The sequence below is a fragment of the Tiliqua scincoides genome, chromosome 4 (genome assembly GCF_035046505.1).
Source record: "Tiliqua scincoides isolate rTilSci1 chromosome 4, rTilSci1.hap2, whole genome shotgun sequence".
Taxonomy (NCBI): domain Eukaryota; kingdom Metazoa; phylum Chordata; class Lepidosauria; order Squamata; family Scincidae; genus Tiliqua; species Tiliqua scincoides.
This window is the reverse complement of record NC_089824.1, coordinates 27,126,300-27,141,512: the sequence shown is the minus strand read 5'-3', so window position 1 is coordinate 27,141,512 and position 15,213 is coordinate 27,126,300. Positions and strand designations below refer to the sequence as shown.

Below are 15,213 nucleotides of genomic sequence, written 5' to 3'. Positions count from 1 at the left end.
CTGGATAATGGGGTGGGATGGAGAGACCACTCCTCTAATCAGATAATTCTAGGACATCATCAGTTCTAGGTTATTTAAGTTCAAGTACGGGAATGCTTCTGTATTTTTCTGCCAGGTCTGCTGGAAAACTAGTGCTGGCTCACAGAAGGCATATCCGCTTACTTACCAGAAAGTACAGGAACTGAGATTCTTGGGACAACGTAAGTAGCTAGCAATGGGGACTGTATTTCTAGCTAACACATCAAGGAAAATTTTTGTCTGCCCTGTTTACTCCAAGTCAGCCTGCAAATGTCTCTGGCTTATTTATCTGCCTTTTATACTGCCCTTCCTCCAGTGAGCTCAGAATGGTGTACATGGTTCTTTCCCCTCCTTTTTGTCCTCACAACAACCCTGTGAGGTAGGTTCATCGAAAAATAGTGACTGGTCCAAGATCACCAAGGAAGCTTCGTTGGTGACCAGGGATTTGAATCTGCATCTCCCAGGTCCAACACCGCAACACCACAATGACAATGACACATGCTGGCACATTGGGGGTTTTGTGTCTCTTGCTCTTGAGTAGCATTCGAACTCCACCTGCTGGGTGTTACTAATTATTGTAAGCAATTTGGAGAAGCTTTTTTGTGTGTGTCTACTGAGCTCAGGCATCTTGCATCAGCCTGCCTTGTTGCATATTTCTACCCCCTTTTCCCATTTTAATTCCTTCTTTTCTTTTGAGTTTTTAATAAACTGACTATATTTTGACTCCTTGCTTGCTAGTCCTGGTATTGGCAACCTTCAGTCTCGAAAGACTATGGTATCGCGCTCTGAAAGGTGGTTCTGGCACAGCGTCTAGTGTGGCTGAAAAGGCCAATTCGGGAGTGACAATCCCTTCCACACCGGGAGCAAGCGCAGTCTGTCCCTGGTCTGTCTCCCTGGCTATGGGCCTTCCTTCTTTGCCTCTTAGCCTCAGACTGTTGGCTAAGTGTCTCTTCAAACTGGGAAAGGCCATGCTGCACAGCCTGCCTCCAAGCGGGCCGCTCAGAGGCCAGGGTTTCCCACTTGTTGAGGTCCATCCCTAAGGCCTTCAGATCCCTCTTGCAGATGTCCTTGTATCGCAGCTGTGGTCTACCTGTAGGGCGCTTTCCTTGCACGAGTTCTCCATAGAGGAGATCCTTTGGGATCCGGCCATCATCCATTCTCACGACATGACCAAGCCAACGCAGGCGTCTCTGTTTCAACAGTGAATACATGCTAGGGATTCCAGCACGTTCCAGGACTGTGTTGTTTGGAACTTTGTCCTGCCAGGTGATGCCGAGGATGCGTCGGAGGCAGCGCATGTGGAAAGCGCTCAGTTTCCTCTCCTGTTGTGAGCGAAGAGTCCATGACTCGCTGCAGTACAGAAGTGTACTCAGGACGCAAGCTCTGTAGACCTGGATCTTGGTATGTTCCGTCAGCTTCTTGTTGGACCAGACTCTCTTTGTGAGTCTGGAAAACGTGGTAGCTGCTTTACCGATGCGCTTGTTTAGCTCGGTATCGAGAGAATGTGTGTCGGAGATCGTTGAGCCAAGGTACACAAAGTCATGGACAACCTCCAGTTCATGCTCAGAGATTGTAATGCAGGGAGGTGAGTCCACATCCTGAACCATGACCTGTGTTTTCTTCAGGCTGATTGTCAGTCCAAAATCTTGGCAGGCCTTGCTAAAACGATCCATGAGCTGCTGGAGATCTTTGGCAGAGTGGGTAGTGACAGCTGCATCGTCGGCAAAGAGGAAGTCGCGCAGACATTTCAGCTGGACTTTGCTCTCAGTCTGGAGAGGTTGAAGAGCTTTCCATCTGATCTGGTCCGGAGATAGATGCCTTCTGTTGTAGTTCCAAAGGCCTGATCCTCACCAGACGCTCCAGCCTTCCCAGCATCAAGATCACACGCAGTTATCATGGTGCTGCCTGCGACACTGACCACTCCCTGGTGTGCAGCAGAGTGAAACTGCAAACAAAGCGACTGTATCACACGAAAAAGGAAGGAACCCAGAATCAGCCATTGTGAGTGGGAGTGCACTCTTAAGGCTTTATGAACACTGTGCTCAAAAGATAAGAGGTGTGTGTCAAGATGAAATGAGTGATTACAGTGACTGCCTTACAACATTGCAACTGCCTAAGCATTCCTCTGAGTCATATAGTCATGGCTTACACTTGAGATTCTCAAACTGGGGCATCGTGACACCCCTGCCTAAGAGTCTCTGTCACTGGCCCCTTAAGAGTCAGGGGAAGGGGGAAGACAGCAATTCCATGCATGTTCAGATGCTGACCCAGTAACAAGTGGAGAGTAGGAAGGAGTGAGAAATAACCACTAGAATCTACTCCCCTGTGGGCTTTCTGCAACTAGTTTGCCTGACAATGTGGCAGGCATGTGGAAGCACATAGGCATCTCCTGACCATGATTAGGAAGTTGTGAATATTATGGCTGTACTAAGTGTTCTGTAACTAAACATTAAAGGAGTTAGTTAGGGTGATTAGTTTCCTTTATCAGTGACTGTAACAAGTAGTGACTAAGGTTAAAGCACTTGTAGAGTTGTTTGAATCCTACAATTCAGATGATATTATCTGTATGTAAATGTATAGCATGCATGATAAGAGAGAGAACTCTTATTTCAAAACTCTGGTCTAACAGAATGCTTCCTCCCCTTCCTCTGACTATAGGACTGTGGGTTGCAGACCTGAGAGGAGACATGTTAATATTTCTGTTGGGTTGGTATGTCTGGAATGTAATAGTTCATGCATCAAAGACTCTGAAATGTATCCAGGTGCATGGCTGGCCTTCTTTTTTTACAAAATGAACTGCTGTGAGCGAAAAATGGGAACTGCAGCAAAGTGCGAAGATTAAACAACTGAAAAATTAAAAAACCTCTAAACTTGATTTTCTGTCACTTCTCACTTCCATACTTTTGACATATTGTTTGTTTTGAAATTGCAGCACAGGGCTATCTTGCATTTGCAAAAAAGTCCATTATAGTGTTCAGATTTCATTTAGAATTATCCTCTTCTTTAAAACACCATGGAAAATCTCTACGGAATAAAAGAACTTAAAATGGCTAGCTAAAGACCTTTAGTGCTGCCAGGTTCATACCCTGTGAAGGCTCCCATATCCTGTGCCTCCAAAAAGGTACAGAGATTATTGCAACAACCTTTTCCAGCTGTACACTTTCCAAGGTGCATCTTTTCATAGCACAATGCAGCTGCAACAAAATAAATCATGCCAGAATTGTCCATTCAGAGCTGCGTAAAGGGGTCCTGATTGCCTCTTGCAATGCTTCCAGAAGAAGCAGAAGTTTCAACTCTGGTCAGTCTCCAAAGGAAAGGTGTTCCACAGTTCTGCTGTAGCTAAAAAGAACTCTGCTTTACCTGCCTTTCTCATAGGTGCTTGGTAGATGAAAATGGTAGGCCATCTTTGTTAAAACAAGTCAGAAGGAAGCATTATCGAGAGACCAAATGCTGATCTGTGTCAGGGTTTCAAGCACTGTAATGATTTTTACAGTTGATATGGTAGAGTGACTTGATGAAGCACCCTGTGGCAAAACCATTTATTTGCTAATAAGCAGAAGCATTCTTTGCCACATAATAAATTGGGATTGTTTAACACAGATGCCTTCACATGTGGCAGCCACAGGAAAAATCCCTTGCATGTAGCTCTTAGTCCATGGCTTTCTAGGGTTGTACATGAGCTCCCATATGTAGAATTTGTTGGGTGTGCCAAATACTGGATCCTGCACACAATTACCCCTTCAATATCATCTGCAAATATAGGCTGCAAGTTGGCATGCACATAATTTTCAAGTACCATTCTTGCAGTTATTGCAATCTCCTAGGAACCCAGAATCAGCCATTGTGAGTGGGAGTGCACTCTTAAGGCTTTATGAACACTGTGCTCAAAAGATAAGAGGTGTGTGTCAAGATGAAATGAGTGATTACAGTGACTGCCTTACAACATTGCAACTGCCTAAGCATTCCTCTGAGTCATATAGTCATGGCTTACACTTGAGATTCTCAAACTGGGGCATCGTGACACCCCTGCCTAAGAGTCTCTGTCACTGGCCCCTTAAGAGTCAGGGGAAGGGGGAAGACAGCAATTCTATCCCCAGGATCACATTGCTAATGGGGGGAAAGAGGGGTTTCTTTTACTTACAGAGGGCCGCTGCAGGGTCCAGAAATTTCAGGGAGCCTCCCTGAGTCTTAGAATGACTTCTAAGACTCAGGAAGCCTTGAGGAGAGCTGCACGGGGCTCCCCTGTAAGTAAAAGAAACCCCTCTTTACCCCCGTTAGTGACACAATCTGATTGCATCCGCCTTAGTGTACCCCCTGCAAAGACTTACCTTGGGGATTTTATTCCTGAGAAGTTTGAGAACCCCTGGCTTAAGCCAAGATAGTGTTTTGACCTATACTATTTTTATATGTTACAATAAGATACATGGCAAATACATGGATGGTATTGGATGCAAATGTGAGTGTTTAAAGTACAGGTATTAGTAAGATTTGAGCGGGGGATGTTTATGAACAAAATAATCTGATTCTGCTCAAAGGGATCCTCTTATTTGGCTGATTGTTCTCCTGTGGTTGGGGAACAAAACCAGTTACCATGCAGGGAAAACAATTTTGTTCTTGTAACATCCAATGCTGCAAATATATGAATAGTCTCAAGGTCCAAGGAACTATGTCTTTGCTTAATGCCTATATCTGAGCTATGTTCATGCCTTGTATAGAATGTTGCTGATTCTCTTTTAATGACCTTCTTTGGCCATTGTGGGAGAGCTCTTGTGGTCACTTCTTCCTTCATCTTTGATGTCTAGAAGATTTTGCTCATTTGGTATCTTTTTTCCTGTAATACAAGAAGAGAAGGAAACGGGCGTCTATGTGAGAAAATGTACAAATTGGCAGGGACATTCAGTAGCTTCTCGAAACTGGCAGGGGAAGTCAATGGTTGCTTTGAGTGGCACTTTCTGAAAAAACTGGCTGAAATTCCTATTTAATAGTGCCTTTTTAGGATAGGGAGAGATTTGTACTCTCACTTAACTTGCCATGTCCCTTAGGACTATATTTCGTTCTAAATATATTATTTCCACCATGCTGTCTCTCTGCACCTGGGTATAGGAGTATATGTAATTCTTGCAACATAAACTACCAAAAAGCAGTGCATTGTCAAAATTTAGCCTTGGGTATAACAGATTTGGTCCACCACTAATTGCAAATCAAGATGAGATGTGTTTGAAATAAAGCACCAATCCTGTATGATAGGCTTATCAAAATTTATTTACTGTTTTTCTACCCTAAAACAAGCTAAACAAACGCATCGGTAAAGCAGCTACCACGTTTTCCAGACTCACAAAGAGAGTCTGGTCCAACAAGAAGCTGACGGAACATACCAAGATCCAGGTCTACAGAGCTTGCGTCCTGAGTACACTTCTGTACTGCAGCGAGTCATGGACTCTTCGCTCACAACAGGAGAGGAAACTGAATGCTTTCCACATGCGCTGCCTCTGACGCATTCTCGGCATCACCTGGCAGGACAAAGTTCCTAACAACACAGTCCTGGAACGTGCTGGAAACTCTAGCATGTATGCACTGCTGAAACAGAAATGCCTGCGTTGGCTCGGTCATGTTGTGAGAATGGATGATGGCCGGATCCCAAAGGATCTCCTCTATGGAGAACTCGTGCAAGAAAAGCGCCCTACAGGTAGACCACAGCTGCGATACAAGGACATCTGCAAGAGGGATCTGAAGGCCTTAGGGATGGACCTCAACAAGTGGGAAACCCTGGCCTCTGAGCGGCCCGCTTAGAGGTAGGCTGTGCAGCATGGCCTTTCCCAGTTTGAAGAGACACTTGGCCAACAGTCTGAGGCTAAGAGGCAAAGAAGGAAGGCCCTTAGTCAGGGAGACAGACCAGGGACAGACTGCACTTGCTCCCAGTGTGGAAGGGATTGTCACTCCCGAAATGGCCTTTTCAGCCACACTAGACACTGTGCCAGAACCACCTTTCAGAGCGCGATACCATAGTCTTTCCAGACTGAAGGTTGCCAACAATTTTCTACCCTGTCTTTCTCTCCAAAGGGACCTACTCAAAACCTACTTTAGCAGCTGCTTGTGTGGCCCATAGCATACTCACCACACCCAAGACCCATTTTTGACCATAACTTGCCTACAGTAATCCTTGTCAAGTAACATCTTGGTTGGATTATTGCAGTGTGCTCTATAAGTTCTGCCTTTGAAGATGGTTTGGAAACCAGAAACAAACTAATTTCATTTTTTTTTAGTGGAAAATTTGGCACTTGCATGCTTCCTGAGACCAGGCATATGGAGTATATTTCCTCAGATTTGAGGAGGATTTGAACCTGGCTCTCCTTAGTCCTAGTCCAGTACTTTAAGCGGTAGACCATAGTGGCTTTCTTTTGGCTGAACACAACTTGTAAGTGGTGCCAGCTGTCTGGGCAGGAACAAGTTAATTTCTTAGTTGAGAGACAAATAGAAGAGGACCAGCTTCTTCTGCCTACCTTGTGAGATTTTGGAAGCTTTTGGTTGGCTGGTATTGGAGCCTGATGCTAGACTAGAGGGCCTTGGTGAGACTCAGCAAAGCATTTCTTCCATAACTGGGGCTGGAGTCTCTCTTGTTCTTCACATTGGGTTGACCTGTTGTGGTCAGGCTAATCTGACGGGAAGATAAGTAAAAGTTTTTTAAACATTTAATTGAAGTGTGATGACATAAAACCACTATTATGGGTTACCAATGCATTTCCTGGTGACCCAGAAAGTTAAGTATTTATAATTTGATCTTGAAACATGTGGGTACTTCTCTGTTTCTAGTTTTGGTGTTTGTAGATGTCCCATGTGTGGTGATTGACCCAAGCCACAAGGATGCCAACTGCATAGTCACAAATGTGGTTTGGGATTTGGTAGCAACCTAGCTTCCGGGAGAAGAAAATTAGATATCCATCATTCTTTATCTTTTGGGCTCTTCATCCAGTCCTAACCATCAGTTTCCAAAACCAAGGGTGGCAGACTTCCAAAGGTACTTAACACCCTATTGGGGTATAAATTTGCAAATAAATAAATATCTGTTCAAGCATTATTGAATATCTACCATACTAGATGACTGAAACCTGTTTCAAAATACAGGCTAAATGTAGAGGTATTGTCTGTTAGTTGCAGGGTTCAACTGTGAATGAAGAAACCAGAATGCATGCTATAGTTAATGCATCCGCACGACGTAGGCTATACAATGGCTAAGTGTATTTTTCTATTGTTTTCATTAGAAACACTGCTCGAAACTTGGCACTCTTCATTGGTTCAGTCTGACATTTCTGAATCTGAAGACAAGAAGAACTCCTACAATGTCAAAGAGGTTTTTCACTATTGGCATTTTTCCGAAACTTAATTATATCACGGCATTATTAATGTTGTATAGGCCAGTATTCTGTGTGCGAAGTAACACAGTGAAATATTTCTGGTCATTTTTTTAGCTTGTGTTTGGGTACATATTCAAATACTTTTCAGACTTCAGAGAGGAATTAGTTGTACTCTGCAGGGCAGATTCTGAGGCAGTCCAAGGGGGTGGCAGACTTGGGGTAACATTGAGTCTGCTTACTTCACTCTGGAGTGGTCTTGCAGATTCTGCTTTGCATGCACCTGAATGTGAAGCTAATCATTCTGCTATTTACTGCACTCTTGTGTGCTACCTTGAAACCCAGAAGTGCTCAACTTCTGGGTTTCAGCATAGCATGTGAAGAGCTGAGGAGGTGGCAAACTTGGCATTGGGTGGTGTTTTGCATTGCGCTGCCCTGGTACTCTGCAGTGCCTAGGGTACCAAGTTGGTTACTGTGGTAGAATTATTGCAAGTATTCAACACATGGACCCATGCACAAATTAAGGAGATGGTTTATTGGAAGCAGAATCTTTTCTCCCAGTGAGACAAGCTTGTGCAGCTTCTTTTGTTGGTTTGTGCATAGGTCCATACATCACATGATATGGACTTCCCCATGTTAGCTGTCTACTTCTTGTTTTTTTCCTTGTTCTCAGTCTCTGGTAGGATGTGTGCTTCTGGAGTCCTTTTTTGAGTGTACGTCCCAGTGGACATGATGCAGGTTTCTGACTGAATTAAACTGGTTGCAAAGCTAACAGCATAATTCTATATACTCAGATGGAAGTTCCATTGTGTTAAATGAGACTTACTTCCAGGAAAGTTGTTACGTGAAAATCTCCTTTTCCCTTCCAAGTTGTGATTTTGTATGTATTATGGACTAAAAACTCATGCAGGTCAAACCTCAGGATACAGGGCACCCTTCCCCCCAGTCCAAGGCCCTGGTAGAAGTCACAAGTTTGCAAAGTGGTGTTTACATCCCCTCCTCCAGTCTAGGAATGTCTCCTGATTATGCAAAACAAGCCTGCACCTCCAGAGGAAAAGGTCTATTGTTCTTTTGTTGTACTCTTAAGCACCTTATGCAGACTGCCCCTCCCCCAGAGTCAGGCTTTGCGGATAGCTGATTTCTGGACCCTTCCACCTTTCTTTCACCTGGGTGTATACTGAGCATGTGCACAGCTCTGGGATACTTCCGGTCAGTTTAGGTCAACTTCCAGGTCAAAGACAACTCTTATAAGAGAGAACTCAGAACACATGTCTCTCTCTCTCTGGTTGCCCTCCTGTGGGAGTGGTCCTACACGGGACTCTTCCTCCAACTGCCCCCCCCCCCCGGACAGGTAAATATAACTTGCGTCTAAACTCCCTACCTTCTTCCCTATCTACTCCTCCCTTCTCCCCCATCTTTAGTTAGCAAACTGGGTTTAGCAGATTAAGGAACCCCTAAATACTTCCCTACACCCTATCCGTTTCTGATTCCTTTTCAGATGCACCCAAATGCATAGCACATGCAGCCACCACTAGCTAGGTACACTATACACAAGTACTAGAAATCTATACTTATCAATTCTCCATGTGTATTATGTTTACCTTTGTGTGTTTTTGCAATAAAAATATAATCCTTTGATTGAAAGTTACCTTTCTCCCAGTCTCCTCATTAAGCTAGGCAAGGGATCTCTTTGCTCTACGCTGTCTTGTTATCCAGCCTATGGTCCCAAAAAAGTTTCCAAAAGGCTAATATACTAATTCCCCTAAACAAAGCAGCCTTTTTGGTAACAGACTTACTGACTTTAGTGGAACTTCTTGGTAAATATGCTCAGAATTGTCCCTGGCCCTCAGAATGCCCTCCGGATGTGACTGGTCACATTTGGAGGGCTACAGGTTGAAGCGGTGGACCCACGTTGAGCCAAACCTGTGGATGAAAAATCCACGGATGATCAGACGCAACCTGTACTGTATTGTCAGAGTTTGCTAATGAAAATGGAGACTAGTATCTGTCACCATCATCACACCGACTTGAAGCATAAAGAGGTATACAGGTCTAGCCTGTTAATCAGAATTTTGTATCTGCAGATCTGGCTCAATGCAGTCTCCCAGACCTGCTCTGAGCCAAATTTGGCGCAACCTGAAGCCTCCAAAGGTGACTGGAGCTATCCAGCGGCAGAAGAGCCACTGGAGAGAGCTATGTGTGGCCTCTAAGGGCCCCAGAAAGTCCTCCAAAAGCTTTGCAATGCCATTTTCTGAAAACCAGAAGTGCCCTTCTAGGACCTCCTTAGGCACGCAGCATCTACGCGCCTCAGAACGGCTCTGGACACGACCAGAGCAAGGCTTTGGTCATGTTCAGAGCTCCAGTGGGCCAGATCCCCTGTGGATACAGAGGCAGCACCTGTATCAATAATCTTAAGTTTTGGATTGCCAATTTGAAGCATATTCTGATTCAGCCCCATAAACACATGGGAGAAGATTATTGCCCCATATGTCTCCCCCCTCCCCAGTGCACTGATGCCTAGTTGTGCAGTGCAGGGATTTCTAGCACTTCCCCCCATACAGATGTTCCCACCCACTTTTCTTCTTCATGCATTTAAATAGGCTGATTGAATTATCTTCTGGAACTGGCCCTTTTGTGTAATGTGACTGCAAGTTCCATACAAGAGAGACAGAAATTATCACAGTTACAAAGGCAGGCAAAGCACAGTTCAGCAAATTTTATTTGCTCATAAGAGGCTTTTAAAGAACTTGTAAAACTTTGTGTGGAGGGAGCGTGTGCATGCATGTGTGTTGTTTGTGCCTTCTCTTTCAACCTAGTCTGTGAAGTAAGGAAGAGTGTTTAATGTGTGGACACAGCAAATTCTAGATTTGGGCTGTGTAACAACTGTAAAATTATTGTTGTAAGTGGAGGGGGTGCAACTTGCATGCACTTTTGAACAATTTACTGTTTTAAAATGACACAAAATTCAAATGAAAACTGCAGCCCGAAATATGTCCAGAATTTTTTGCAACGCATGGTGGATGAATGGGGAGTTCCTTGGTGTAAATAAGTAGATGTAGAAAGTTGCCTGAATGCCCCAAATGGAAAAATACCTGGGCTGAATAAAGCCTCATGGTCACTGTTTGAAAAGGAGAAAGGATACCACTTGAACAACATTGCGTGTAGCATATGCCTGTGAGGATACTATCCAATGTTTGAGATGGTCAGTGGCATTCTATAATATGAAATACTGTCACATAAGTAGCCAGCAAGATCTGCTGTAGTATTGAGCTAAGTGTGTGCATGCATTCTTGGCTTGTCCTCAAGGCCTTAACAGGAAAGCAAGGTGCTTAGAGTGAGTTATTTCCTTTTTATTGTGGTCTTGCTGTGACTTGGGTTGGTTTTTCTTTTCTGCATAATCCAATAATGATTGATTTAATGGATTAAGACTTGACTCTTTGTTTTATGAATGTATACTTGAACAACATGCAGTGCAAGCCTGTGCATATCTACTTAGAAGTAAGTCCCATTGATTTCAAAACAAGAAGACATGGGACAGAGCAACTCGGGCTGCAGTCCTATATACAGTAGGACTTATTCCTGAGTAAACGTGTAAGATTGCACTGAAGATTAACTTAATCTTATTGCCTTGTAATTTATAAACTATATGGTCTATGTCAGTGGGTTCCAAACTGGTGGGTCACAACCTACCAGCCAGGGAAGCACTTATCCCTGCCCCTTTAAGGTGATGAAAACCAGAAATGCCCCCCCTTCTTTTTTTTTCCCCTTTTTTCACACTTACAGAGGCTTGGGGACCTCTGTGGAGGGCTCCCAGACCCCCAGGCTGGAGATAAGTAAACACCCCCTTCCCGTCCCTGGCAGCAACACAATCATGGGGATCATGTTGCTGCAATCCCCTCGCCCCAATAAATATTTACATGGTTCCCTCCTCCTAAGGAGGATTTGGGAACCACTGGTCTATGTGTATCAGACATGCTTCTATTAATGGCAGTTAGTATTGAAAGTCAGCCCTTGACACAGTCTGGGTCAGGGTTTCGTACGTAGTATTTATTGTAACCTGGATCCTGAAACAGCAGTCTCTTTTGCACATTTATCGAGGTGCAAGCCCATTTCAAACTGAGCCGTGGAATCCTCACAAATAATCCTCTGCCCTATACTGTGTGTAGGATTGTAGCCCTAATGGACAGCAGCAACCGGTGGCCCAGTGAGTCAAGGGAGCTGCCAATTGAAAAAGTTTGGGAATCACTGCTGTAAACATTTTGGGAGTGTATATTACGTCCCCTCTTTTAAAATGCAAGGATGCAGTGAACTTTTGGATTTTTTTTCTATGTGCACCACATTTTATGTTTGCAAATGGTGGGGAGGTATCCTAACTAATTTTATATTTCTGCATGCCTGCCTCCAAGTATCTTTATGTATATGACATTATAAAATGATATACAACATAGTTTTAAGGTATTGCATTCATGTCTGACTTGTTCAGTACCTTTAAGCTTTGAGGAAGATGGAAAAAAAATAATTTGCCATAAATAGTAAATAATTTTGCATTTCACTGGATAAAATGCTAGAATAAGTGCTATTGCAATGAAATTGAGAGATTCTTTCGGTTGTGTCTTAATCAAACCCGGCATGTTTGTGAAAATGGTCACTGGTAGAGTCTGTACTATAGAGAGCCTATAGTAAAGGAACCATTTGTATAAACACAAGAAGAGACCTGCTGGTTCAGACCCACGTTCCAGTGTTCCCGTACCCAGGGGAGACCACTGGGACTGCCACTGGGAGACCACTGGGATGCAGCACACGTTCCAGTGGTGCATTTGCAGGGTGAGGGGGGAAACGGTAGGATTGGGCCTTAATACTCATTATTAAACTCAAAGAGATTCAAACAGTCTAGACCAGCCATTTTCAACCACTGTGCCATGGCACACTGGTGTGCCGCAAGTGGTCCACAGTGTGCCACAGGAATTTGGGGGAAGGTCATTTATTAATAGGGCCAATGGGAGATGTGAGCCCCCACTGGCAGCATGGTGTGCCTTGTCAATTGTCAAAAACCTGGTGGTGCACCTTGACCATTTTAGTGCCTTGTCAGTGTGCCATGAGATGAAAAAGGTTGAAAATCACTGGTCTAGACCAGGGGTGCCCAAACCCTGGCCCTGGGGCCACTTGTGGCCCTTGAGGCCTCTCAATGCGGCCCTCAGGGAGCCCCCAGCCTCCAATGAGCCTCTGGCCCTCCAGAGATTTGTTGGAGCCCACACTGGCCCGACGCAACTGCTCTCAGCATGAGGGCGACTGCTTGACCTCTCGTGTGAGCTGTGGGATGAGGGCTCCCTCCACTGCTTGCTGTTTCACGTCTGTGATGCAGTAGCGGCAGCAAAGGAAAGACCAGTCTTGCTTTGTGCAAGGCCTTTTATAGGCCTTGAGCTATCGCAAGACCTTCATTCATATATATAAGTTCATCTTTAATATATTCATTTATGTAAACTTTTGTAAATTTATTCAAATTTTAAATGTAAATTAATTCTTTTTTTTTCACCGGCCCCCGACACAGTGTCAGAGAGCTGATGTGGCCCTCCTGCCAAAAACTTTGGACACCCCTGGTCTAGACAGTGGGGGAAATATTTTTCAGCCTGTGCAAAATATTTTGCTTACTTGTGACTTGGGGATTCTGGTGTTAAGAGTTCATGCTTCTCGGCAGCTGAAGCTCTAAATTCTTAGTTGCTCTGTAAAGCTTAACAGTCTGCTTCTATCCTCCAGTAAAACTGTAGTTAGGGTGACATTTTATTTGCTTTTGGGCAGAAGAGGTGGCAGTGAGTAGTAAAACCAAATTAATTCTGAGAAGGAATGGGATTTGGCCTTCATGCAGATTTCCTTAGAAACTTTTGTGTTTCTAAAGTGTTTTTGGGGACACAGAAACAATAAGCCAAAGTTGAATCATGCACTGCATTTTATTGTTGGCAGCTTGCTTGCTTTTCCGTGTGGCTAAATGGAGATACCGCAGAATGAAAGGCTTTATGATGGAGAACTCTGAATCTCTATAAATTTTTGTTTTGAAGGTGGTTAACTATGGAAGAGCTTTAGTTCTTTACTTTTTTATGATTTATTTTGAATTAGAATGCAAACCAAAACAAAATGTTTTACAAGTGTGAGCCAACTAGATTTTAATTTAATGTGTATATGTTGGTGTATTTGTTGCCTTGCAGATGCCTTAGATTCTGTTTAGGGTGCCCTGGGGAAGTTATAATTTATGGCATAGACCTTCTAACAATCTAAATTTATATATTGAAATGGAACGGGAAGAACTGTGAAATTAGACTTTAAGTTGTTACATTATAAGAATAAACAGTTCCTCTCATGTTTGGATATTGGATAATGCAAATATTGATTTATAGTACAGCTGAACCTTGGTATCCACGGGAAATCCATTCCCGGAACCCTGCAGATACCCAGATCTGCAAGTTGGATGTTCTCCAGTCACCCAGAGATGTTTCTGAGGCCTGTAGTCTCTATGGACCACAGGAAGGCCTCCAGTGGTGCCAGAAAGGCACTTCTGGTTTTCATAAAAAATGGAAATGCCTTTCTGACACCACCGTTCTGAGGCCTGGTCAGCCTCCTTGGGCATCGGAAAGCCTCTCAGACATGACTGGAGAACAGTTGCATCTGGGAACTCACGTCCATCCTTCCACCACTGGTTTGGAATCTGCAGGTCCCGAATCCACGGATATGAAGGAAGGACCTGTATTAACTAATTGGAAGAGGTTTATGGTAACTTTTATGAAGTTATGTTATAGAAACTGATTATACTTTGAATGAATGCTCTCTTAATTCAGTTGGATACAAGAAAGGCTATGATGACTATAAATATCATTAGACCCAAATCCTAACTCACTTTCCAGCACTGCCATAGCTGTGCCAATGGGACATGGGCTGCATCCTGCAGTTGAGGGGCACTCATGGAAGCCTCCTCAAAGTAGGGGAATGATTGTTTCCTTACCTAGGAGCTGCATTGCCCTTATCTGGGTGCTGGAAAGTGGGTTAGGATTGCACCCTTAGAAATATTGTGTAAATGGTTTTAAAATGGGACAAAATTACTATGCATGTTTAAAAAAATGAACATTTTAATATTGGCAATCATTTGTCTTTCTGTACGGATTATGATATATCTCTATCCTTAATTTTATAAATACATTTAAAAAACATCCTACTGAGGGGTATATTATAATCTTTGAGAGGGGTAGGCAACATGAAGCCTGCCTTGAATATCTGGCTGCTAAGGTGTTGGCCTTCATAGCCCTACACTGGCCTTCATAGCTCTACACTGCCACCATATGGTAGATAACCCAGGGAGTCACTGCAGGGGAAGAATGAAATGTGGGGCACCCTTTAGAGGAGGGGAAGCACTATCTTGATGGTTGCAACATAGCGTATAGGCCCTGGAATGCATCCATCTTCCAAATCTGTGGAAGGCACTTTTCGAATGCATTTGGCTTTATATTCTTGTTTCATTTCAGGACTTTGGATTGTTTCAAATTGATTCATTCGGTGATGGTGATATAGTCCTTGTTGGGTGATGTACAGCTTCATTTATCCAAACAATTTGAGTGATAATGGTATCTAGTAAAAACAATCCTCTAATTTTCTGAATTCTTCTTTGAGGGTAATAGTGATTTAAATAATTAAGGTATTTTTCCCTAGTATGGATTTTCATATTAATTGTGGGAGATTGTATGCTGTTCAGTGGCCTTCATTAGTTAATTCTTGATCCAGTACTGCTTTGATAACGTATAGTTTTACTGTGTTTTTACATATGCCTTGTGACAAGAGTAGCTCTTTTGGTACCAATTTCTAG

General features: G+C 43.5%; 1 protein-coding gene across 1 annotated transcript in view; it reads left to right on the top strand.

Moving 5' to 3' along the window:
• The window catches only part of SDC2 (syndecan 2), an 86,677-nt gene that overhangs the window by 32,688 nt on the left and 38,776 nt on the right, over positions 1-15,213 (top strand). The gene's annotated exons all lie outside the window — the stretch shown is intronic.